We start from the raw sequence: 8,923 nt of genomic DNA, 5'->3' as shown, positions 1-8,923 counted from the left end.
CCTCCGGGTATGGCAGCAGCCACCAATACCCAGGTGCTCTGCTCCTGCTGGTGTTTCCTCTCATTCTGATCTCCAGTTGCCCTAAACACGCTTATTTTACCTTACGTTCCCCTTCATCTGCTTCATTTGCAAAAGTGTTTCAGATGAATAAATAACAGAGAGGATGAGGTAATGCACACAGGCAAAGTTGAGAGCTGTCAAGCTTCCACCACCACAGTAATGTTCTACATCTCTTCATCCATCTTTTTAATCTGTTAATGACGTTTGTACTGAATGTGTCAAGCACAGATGTGAAAAGGCCACTTCAGAGAAGACAAAGAAATATTCAAATGCTAAGCAACTGTGTAAAACCTGAATATTCTATGTTCTATATTCAACTTAGGCTTCAATTAAAAAGAAAGAGAGGAAAAAAATTCAAAACTGAGAATCCAAAATACACTAGCAGGGCTTGCTAAGCTCATAGCTGAAACACTGGCCTAATCCTGTCATTAACAATGTGAGTGATGTTTGTTAGAATAGTGATAATTTAATTACTAAGGAGCATTGGAAATATGTGAGCTGCCTTGAAAAGATGTGGCATTTGATGACAGGCTGCTCTCACCACAGGGTTGTAGATGCAGCTGGATGGTTCAGAAACCCAGATTTGGATCTGGAGATCGTCAATCAGACTTTAAACTTATTTAACAATGTAAGAAATATTCAGAGAGGTAGACTAGGCTAACTTAAAAATAGATTACACACTTCTAGGGCTCTGTGTGTGAAGATGTACTGTTACTAATATATTGAGTTTTCTCTGCCTCTCTGTCCATCACAAACACTCGTCTGTGTCACACACACTCAAAGGAAACAGCTGAGAAGTTCAAATGCACCCCGGATCAGGCAAGCAAGGAGGACGCAGGTACCCTGCAAACACACAGTTTACTGAGGCAGAATTTACAATTGCTCTCGCGCTGTCTGGTTTCAGACACCTTCGCTGCGCCAAAGCGGGCACTGACACCACTGGGACAGCTGCTGCTGGAGGCTCAGACCCTGCTGCAGAACTGTATTCACCAATGCATTCTTTCTACCTCTCTTTCCATTGCTCTTTGAGGAAGAAAAGCAGGGAAAACGTTGAGGCAAATGGGTGAATTGCAAAGAGAAATTTAAAAAATAGCTGGACAGGTCCAGAGAAAGATTCCTGAACATCTCTCCATGCATACTAACCGTGTATCAAGTATCACCCTTCCTGAAGGCTCAGAGGAAGCATTTGTCAATGAAGCTCTTCCTATTCATATGTTTTTCCAATGTTTATGGCACTTTCACTTGCACTGGACATGACATGATGTCAGTGTAGCATTTTCCCTCCTGATGTCTTTGTGATGTTATCAATGACAAGAAGCAAGGTGTGCTGTGTGCATAGTAACAGCTTTTCAAAGGCAAATAACCCAGCTGCTGGGCCTGATTTTTATTTCATAAAGGGCATCAGTTAGTGATTAATTATAAAATAAAAATAATGAAAGACAGCCCAAGGTATCTGCCTTTGAAAAAGCTGCTTTGGCGTAGGCAAAACGTCCATCTTCCCAGTGGGAATTGTGTTAAGCAGACACAAAGTGGGGACTACCTCTTCAAAGGAACAACGTACTTAAGGTCATGGCTGACTTCCCCAGTCCTCCAAATCCTCCCCATATTCTCCACTTAAACCTCTGGAAGCTGCAACTCTATAAACCCCCCCCAGTCTCCTAAAGCTGTAGCTTCTTTTTTAATTCATGTAAAGACTTTTGGAACTATTATGAGCTTTAGGTACACAAATGTGTCTCCACAAGTCTCGGGTTCCAGAACTGAGGCTTTTCAGCAATCAAACACCCACACACCTACAAATCACCTCTACACACCTGTGCTGTCTCTCTGCCCCCCCTTGCCAGCCCTCACACAGCTGCCTTTAAGTGAGATGAAACTTTTCACTGGTAAAATCGCAAAAATCTGCCCTAAGTTTTTGACAGAGATTTTTCAATGGTTTCAGTCAATTCACCTCTCCACTTATTTGGCTTCCCCACCTAAGAGCCTGGAATGAGGAGGCCTGGAGAGCCGGTACGAAAGCAGCTATAGCCAAAAGCATTTTGAAATCCTACAGCTGGAAACGGGATGAAAGAAGAAGGTTTTATCTTATCAAATATCTTCCGATTTATTCTGTTAACCCAGCAGATTTAATACACTAACAAGTGCCAGCCCTATTTTAACACAAGGTGCTATTGTACCATGCCTTAAGCTGCCACATAACATAAGCTTAAAAGGTGATTCATGTATATTGCAAAGGTCATTTCTGATAGACCAGGTGGACCATATTAATTAATCTAGGAAAAAAAAAAGAGATGAGAGAGGGGAAATATAATACATCTAGCTCAGTGGTGAATGGCATAAGGAAGCAGCTGCATCCCAAAGAAAATCTGATGGAAAGAAGATAAGCTCATGCCACACTTCAGATTGGAAGCAGAGAAGTGTTTCATGAAAACAGCAGAAACGAAGCAATGCACTGAGATTCACCTTGAGTCATGGGGATTAGCTACCATCACCAAACAGTTTCATGTAAACAATTCAGTACAGAACCAACTTGCTGTATTTTGATTTTTCAGCTGACTGTGTAAACACCTTGAAATAATCAAGTGCAGAAATTTCTGCAGAGTATTCATTGACTGTATGATTCCTATGGGAATCCCAGGCAGTTATTGCAGTGAAAATGCTTCTTTAGTACAACCTAATACTGGCCATTAACCTGATATTCAGAGGAGACTAACTGGGTTCATTTCTTTTGGCTCCACCAGGGCAGGAGGCGGCCACCAGCTCCGAGTGGCACAGCCCCTGAGGGTATCCATAGTCCATCATCTCCTGGCAGCAGCCCACTGATGGACTGCAGAGCATCTTCCCTGGTGCCTGGATTTGGGCACCTAATCCAGCCCTCCATCTTTTCCACACCACTGAAGCAACCGTCCAGCACCTTTCTTATCATCTCACCAGCTATCTGGAAGCTATTTCAGAGTTTGGAAAGCCAAAGTTTGGAAAGCTTTTTTTAGCCATCTTATACTGTTGTTTCCTCTTTTAATTCCTGATCTAAAGTCCATAGAAATCACTGCAAGGGTGGTGAGCTTTTTTGGTGTGCTCAGACCTAGTTATATTTTCTCTAATGAAATGTTATTTGCCGGTGTCACTGTGAGTTAAGTACATACCAAAATCAATCCCAAGCTCTTTAACTTCCCAAAGGTTATCCTTTTTGCTTCTATTCTCAAGGCAGTTTTCATCTAACTACTGCAGTGTATTACTGAAGCTAATGGTTTAGCAGGCTGCAAGGATGAATGGGATCTATCTATAGATAATAAGAGCCTCCAGTGTTAACTCCTGACTATCATTAAACAGCTTTAGAAAGAATATAAAACCTCATACTACAGAACTGGAGTTTCTAGGTAACAAGGGTTTGAAAGAAATTCATCCTCTTGAAAGGTGAATCTGTAATTGCCTACTGCAGGATTTCTGTAGCTCTTCCCAAACAATCTAATTCTGGTCATCACCAGTGATCTTGTAGCCTGGACCCATCTTCTTGCTCACATATTTCCTTCTGTTGAATTCACAGCCTGCTTTTTTTTTTTTTTTTTTTTTGGTCTGCTGATGTGCAGGTTCACTCTTCAAATTTTATTTGAAAGTTTTCTGAAGAGCAAACTTCCTTATTTCACAATTGTTAAAATTAGATACAAATATAAGCTTTAGTCCAGAGCAATACAGGTTAAAGGAGTCATTTCCCTTGTAATTTAGTCAGGTCTTTCTCAAAGTGTGGCTATAGTAATTAACTAATAGGTCAGAATATTTTGATATAGATATCATATTTTAAAGAGTTAGTCTTGTGGTTTTGCTTCTGACTTCATTTTTTTCCTTTATCTGAATTTTCAGGAGCTGTAAATATTTCTTAATTACGATGATGTTCCCTCCCCAGTCTTTGCTTTTCACTTTGAATCACCAGTGACTATAGCAGAGATTGAATGTGACTTAGCATTTTAAAGACAAAACCAGAATCTGTAAACCCTGCGAGTTTCTCCCCCAAAGTTCAGTAGATTCCAGAAAAACTGGGTCAACATTTGAAGTAGTCTTCAAAACAAAATTGCAGTTCTTTTCAGATGCATTAATATTGCACAGACTTGCAAAAATGGTTAGTGATGCTCTTCCCTTTTATGTGCCTGTGATTTTACTGTGCAGCTTGAGTAACAGAGCAGCAGCTTGCTCTGTCTCTCTTTGCTGTCACACTGGAGTCAAAAGTGCTGGCTACAGGATGACATATCCTAGACAAAGGGAAGGAAAGGTGGGATTTGCAGCAGCTCCACAGATCCCTGACAAAAGAGGAACTAGGAGGAAACGTGGGAGGAATGAGCAGTGAGTGATGTCCACATTCTGGCATGGCTAGGAAGGGGGAAAGGGCATGTCCAAAGGGATCCTGGAGCTGAGCAAAAATGAAAGCACAAACAGCTTTAAACATGGATGAGAGAAGACAACTTGAGAAGAGGAAAAACACCAGCTCAGACACAGCCCCGAGCAGCCCTGGCTCCAGGAGCACAAGGCTGTGCTCCTGGGGATCAGGCCACCTGCAGCTGCCCTGTCTCATGGTCTCAGTGTTACTGAGGCTGTGAACACCACCAGGGCACCACGCAAAGGCACGTTTGCAAAGCTCTTCTTTGGGCCCCTCGCATCACAGAGCTCTCTCAGTGAACACGAAAATGTTACCCACTCCCAGAAGTTTGCCAAGTGTCTCACAAAACTAGTAAGCCCTATTTCCCTCTCCAAATTCAGCTTTCAGGAAGTTGAACATAATGTGACATGTCAGTGGGGTCCCACTTCTTAATTTAAAAACAGAATAAAACTTACGGGTAGCCAGCCAGGAGGTACTCCTGAGGTTCTCCTGCCCTGCCTACCATGCTGAACGTAGCTGCAATTCATATTCGTTATTTCCTTATTTAACCGGAGAAATAAGCAGCTATCATATGTCCTTCCATGGACACATCCAGAATGGAGCCATAATGCAGTCCGTAAATAAAAACAGCAATAGTTCACCAGCATCATAGTTTGACATTCCACAAATGAAGAAAAAAGGACAAACAACCTAAAAAGGTTGTTTGATTATTTATAAAGTATAATTAATTACACGTGTAACAGGATTAGCAACAGCAACAGCTCTGGACAAGCAATTAGCCAGCCAATCATAGGAAAAATGCAACTGAAGGCTCCAACAGATGACCACCCTTCTGCTCCCCATCCCAGGTGTTCAGGTACTGTCAGGGCTGTTCGTTCAGCTTTCTAAAAAACATCTGCTCGTGCAACTCGGACATAGCCACGAAATTCAATACACGGAAGTACAAAGAAGCTCGGCTCTCCCACAAACAGTTCCCTTTTCCTTGGTCCTGCCACTGCTGTCAGCCCAATGAACAGTTCTTGTACCCACCAAAGCACAGAAACTTACACGGGAGTTCTGCTCCCTTTCTCCCATTATGAAACCACTTTCCTGTTGGGAAAAAAAGTGGTATGATCCTTTACATGAGAATGTGCCCTTTTTTTTCTGGAATACTGCAGTTATTTTAAAATCTGCTGCTTTACCTCACTAAATACAGTATTTGGGAAGGGATTTTTTCGGTAATTTATTCCCTTGAGAGAAGTTTACAGCAACTAAATTAATTAGGCATGAATCTAAGTAAACATGAAAATGCTGATATGCTTCCAAGTGCCTGCACCTACTTAATTAGGTTTTGTTTTATATTTATCTTCCAGCCTGTATGAAAGTCTCCCATGTGACACAAGCACTTTATTTCCTTCCCATGTTCAGTGCCACCTCACCTTCCACAGCTCCTGTCTCAGTTAGGAGGGGAGAGGTTGCCCCCATCTGTGCCCCAACAAACAAAGACAAAAAGGATGTGGACTGAGAACAAACAATGTCTGTGTAACTGCTTCCAACCCAGTTCTGGTTAAATCACTGCAGCAGCTAAAACACTTTAATAATGGGGGTTATCCAACACAGCTCAGTTCAGCACAGCTGGCCTGCAGAGAGTCTCCAAACGCAGTTCCACTGACAGATCTGAGAGCTGACTCCAGGGAAGGGGTGGGGAACAGCTGAAGATGAGGTGTGGAGCAGCAGGAAACCTTTGACACAAGCTGACTGAATCCAAAATGGCAGCCTGACAGCAGCGTGACTGCGCTCTCCCAGCTTTACACTCCAGAGAGAGGCACAGTGAACATCTGGTGAACATCAGCCCTCGCCAGCTGGCTCTCTCCTGCACCTCACTTTCCTCTCCAGGCCTCAGAACAGGAGCAGGTACAGCACTGCAGGACACGGTGACAGCCCTGCCAGGGACAGGTGACAAACTCGCTCGCGGCGACGGTGGGAGAGGCTCACGGAGCTCCCTCCTGCTGCCCTCAGACACACGGGGCTCAGCGGGAGGGTCGGAACTGAGGAACACTTTGTGATCTGCTTTGTCCCAGAGCAGCTCCAGGGAGCTTTCCAAGGCACCCTCAGCTGGCTCAAGGCCTGGGTTAATCAGAATGGAAAAGCATGGCTGGGGTGGTTGGAAGCAGCAGCCCTTACACGTGTGTGACAGGGCAGAGCCCATCAATGCATTTCCATCATAACCAGGAATATTCTTCCCTTCCTCTGCTGTGCCAGCTCAGTGCATCTGCCCAGGGCTCTCCGTCCTCCCTCGGCTTTAGAAACACCTTCCCACCTCCTCCAGGGGCCCGGGAACCACCTTACAAAGCCACTTAGGAACTCCTCCCTCCCCCTCATCTTTTTATCTCTCTTCTCTCTCACAGCTCACTGCCAGCCCAGGTTCTGAGGAATGCCAGAGCTCAGGACACTGGGGGCTCCTGGCTCCTGTACCCACAGACAGTTCTAAATCTGGCTGTATCCGATGGCTCCGTTAACAGGATCCACAACTACGTCCCTAATTTTTCCTCTTCTTTCATTTTAAGAAAATGCCACAAAGCTCTCTGTATCAACAAGTGAAACTGGAGTTCTGTAACTCAGAAATCTCACCTCTGCTACTTCACACGTTTTAGAGTTTTGCAGACAAACAGAACAAAGCTCAGCTGAATACCTCTAAACAGCTCCTCTATAAAGCTATAGAACACAAAGTCAAGAAACGCAGCAGCAAAAAAAAAAAAAAAGAATATTTTTGTTGGTTATTTTCCTTTCAACTGTATTGAAAAGCACACAAAGGTGTTCCTGAGGACATGAAAACACTGGATTTCTCACCTGAAAGATGTGCAGAGTCACAAATTAGGTGCCTTCCTCCTTTTCAAAGTCCTCCTTGATACTTGGATTCTTTGACAGCTTTCCAGTTCGTTTTAAATAAAGCTACTTACCTGTGTTCACCTCTTTTTAACAACTATTTGCTGGTACCACTGTATACAACATTAATTCCCAAAGGCTAAGATTTCACTCTGTAAGTCTGATTTCTTCAGAGGAAAATGATTTCTCCTTTTTTCTACCTTCTTATCATGTTCTCAGAACTATACCTAAATACCAATCATTTTCATAAGTGAATTACATATTTTTCCATCCTGTGATTCTCAGCCTTGCCATGAGAGATGGTGGCTCATAACCACTGCTCTCAGCAAGGGACCACTGTTTGCAAAATAGTGACACGCTAAGGGCTGAGCAAGAATTTACAAAATAAGGCTTAATTTAAAACCTTCTCTTCTCAAAATATAAATATTATCTGGAAACAATTGGTATAAAGATTAACATCAATTCTAGGGGAAAAAAAAAATCTCGATATTTTCAAAAGAAGAATGTTATTTCTTAGTCAGGCTCTTTTAAACTGTAGTTTACACTGGCTGCTTGTTGGAGATTTAGGGCTGGGAGACAATTTGGCAATTAAAGCCTGAGACATTTTCTAGCTACCCAGGACATGAAGTTCCCATTTCATGAATTAGAAAAAACTTAGAGGAATAGTTGCTGAGAGGATCTGATGGCTGCAAGTTACCATCAGCTTCAGCCCCCCTCAAACCCTCCCATACTGAGTGGGAGACATTTATAATAATGGAACACTTTCAGATAAACTTTTTCCCCCCCCTGCAAAATAGTCGTCATACAAATCACACAAAAACATTAGAATTATTACAGGTCAGAGAAATTCCAACAGAATTTTATAGTTCATGCATTTTTATAATTGCATTTTTTCTCGGTTTTGTCCATCTATAATTAAAAGCTCTAAAAAGAAAATATCTTTTAAAAACGTAGCACATACCTGGTCGTGCTGTCACAGCTTCAGTGGAAGAGACAGAGGCAGTGGATGAGGAATGCTGGTGTGGGACACATCCAAAGAGTCTGCGTGGGATATTATTGGTCCTTTGCACCCCTTGTGTCTAGCCAAAGCATTTTTATCAGCTTCCAGCCACGTTTCAGTGACAAATACAAATAATAGAAAATAACAAACACTACAAAGTCAGTGTGATTTCAGGAACAGTCCCCAGCCGGGGCTCCTGCCTTCCCCCTCACACACACATTGTGCGTGTGCAACACTTGCTGATGATTCAGGCAGAACTCATTGAGTCAATTCACATTTAATGACTTCTTCAAGGGTAGTTTTACCACTTTCCGAGCTATAAACTCAATTGTAAATTTCTTTTCTCCACACTTCACGAGGAAATTTCCACTCTGGAGCCGGGACTGTAACATTTCACCACAGCTGATGAGGCTGCGGTAATGGCGGCAATCCTGAGGCAGGGCCAGACGGGCTCACTCGCAACTGAAACAGCAGCCAGGGTTTTCACGGAATCCCGGGATTCCCCAAATCCGTAGGAATTAGGTTTTCCTGGGAGGCAGCCGGCGAGCAGAGCTGCCAGGGACCGCAGCTCCCACAAGTCGATCCCATTTTCATACGGACACCAGGAGGCGCTTTTGCCCTTGAGGCTGAGG

The 8,923-nt window shown here is 43.2% G+C and overlaps 1 long non-coding RNA gene across 1 annotated transcript in view; it reads right to left on the bottom strand.

Annotated features, from left to right (window-relative positions):
- The window catches only part of LOC108446363, a 16,131-nt gene extending 7,215 nt beyond the window's left edge, over positions 1-8,916 (bottom strand). The window contains exons 1-2 of the long non-coding RNA XR_001861539.1: positions 8,253-8,916; positions 3,689-3,691 (exon numbers count right to left, since the gene is read on the bottom strand). This is a non-coding gene — a long non-coding RNA (uncharacterized LOC108446363). The remainder of the gene's footprint in view (positions 1-3,688; positions 3,692-8,252) is intronic.
- Positions 8,917-8,923: the final 7 nt, after the last annotated feature.

This window comes from Corvus brachyrhynchos, unplaced genomic scaffold, assembly GCF_000691975.1.
Source record: "Corvus brachyrhynchos isolate BGI_N302 unplaced genomic scaffold, ASM69197v1 scaffold20, whole genome shotgun sequence".
Classification (NCBI taxonomy): Eukaryota; Metazoa; Chordata; class Aves; order Passeriformes; family Corvidae; genus Corvus; species Corvus brachyrhynchos.
The sequence above is the reverse complement of the archived record's forward strand: the minus strand, read 5'-3'. Positions and strand labels throughout refer to the sequence as shown.